This window comes from Olea europaea, chromosome 16 (assembly GCF_002742605.1).
Source record: "Olea europaea var. sylvestris chromosome 16, O_europaea_v1, whole genome shotgun sequence".
NCBI lineage: Eukaryota > Viridiplantae > Streptophyta > Magnoliopsida > Lamiales > Oleaceae > Olea > Olea europaea.
Window position 1 is genome coordinate 17,147,099 of NC_036252.1, and position 1,649 is coordinate 17,148,747.

The window sequence follows — 1,649 nt, forward strand, 5'->3', positions numbered from 1 at the left end:
ATAAACCAAATTCTCAACTTTTACTACCAAAATAACATGAAAGGTACATATGGATGCAAAATACAAAGTGAGCCCCACGGCTGTCTACTAAGTCACCTGTAAAAATGAACATATATCCCAAAACACTGACTACATGCTATATAAAATGAGTCATACTAGTAAACTCTATCGTGTGGCTCTGACTCTAAAATCAAAGGCTCAACTCCAAAAGGTGCTCATAAACTCAACTTTTCTTGATAAGAAACATCGTGGAATAATATATGAGTTCATAGCTCAGTAATTAGAGAAGTTGAAAAATAAATATACTTTTGCATTTATACATTTTATCGAAAATCGATTTTACATCCTTTAACAGTTCACAGTATAACAGCATATAATAATAATAATAATAATCAAGATGTGAGACATTCTTATAATACTGAAAAATATTATCTCATCATCATGATATACTCATCAATTAAAATCTATACACTCATCTCAACACATCAAATGTACTAAAAAATTCACCAAAAATGTACCATTTGACTGAAATCAATTCTAGAACACGCCAAGGCCGCTTGGTGCATTATATGTTCACAATCAAGACCTCTTCATCCATAGTCAAGAACCCTCAGTGTAGTATAGAACACGGGCAAGATCTTTTCTATTTGATCTAAATATCATATATGTCTCACATTTCGATTCATGAAGGTACCTTATACAATTTTTGAAATTCCATTTGTATTATAGTAAAATAATTTTCCACAATAATCATATAATCGAACACATAATTGCACATAATGTAATAGTATTATTAATTTATCAATACTTGAAAATACTCAAGTTTTTTCACTCAACTAATCATGTACAAAAAATCAAATCGGATGGTAGGATGTCAAGATATCTATATCGCCATCTAAAATACGGTATAATATTTAGATTAACAACTAACTATTTTAAGAAATTCTAATAATTAGTTAGGCAATAACGAAACTTAATCTTTTCATATTCAAGCAATTTCTAAAGTTCTAAGCTAATTTTTCTTTCATTTAACTTAATTGCATAACTTATTATACTTAATTTAATAATTCCCTTCGATAAAACTAAATTTAAATTAACTATTCACGAAATAATATTTCGATTTAAAGCTCCGCAAGTGTACGGTTCGCAACAAGTAATAAAGTGGATTTTAGAGACTGAAAATCATCCCACAGAGATTGAGTAGCCTAATTTTAGGGTAATTAGCTAAAAACATCCCTATCGTTTGTACTCATTGCAAAAATGGTCCCTATCATTTTGAACCTGCTATTTACTCTCATTTCAAAACTTTTTTGTAGAATTGGTCCTTTCTGTCATATTCCGTTAAATTCTTCTGTTAAATCTGCGTAATTTGATGTAAAAGGTCTCTATTGTTTTCTGTAATTGGTAAATAATCCCTATCATTTCAATATTGACATTTGGATATTCAGATCGACATTCCTTTGCTTAAAAGGTCCTTATGTCCATTTTTCCTATTATAGCATTATGAAATGACTAATTTATTATCATCTTTAAATAACCAAATAGAAAATAGAAATAATATAAACAAATTTTAGCTAAAGTTTCTAATTTTTTTAAAAAGTACAAACGAGACTTAAGAAAATAATTTGAAACATTCTAATAAACAAAAA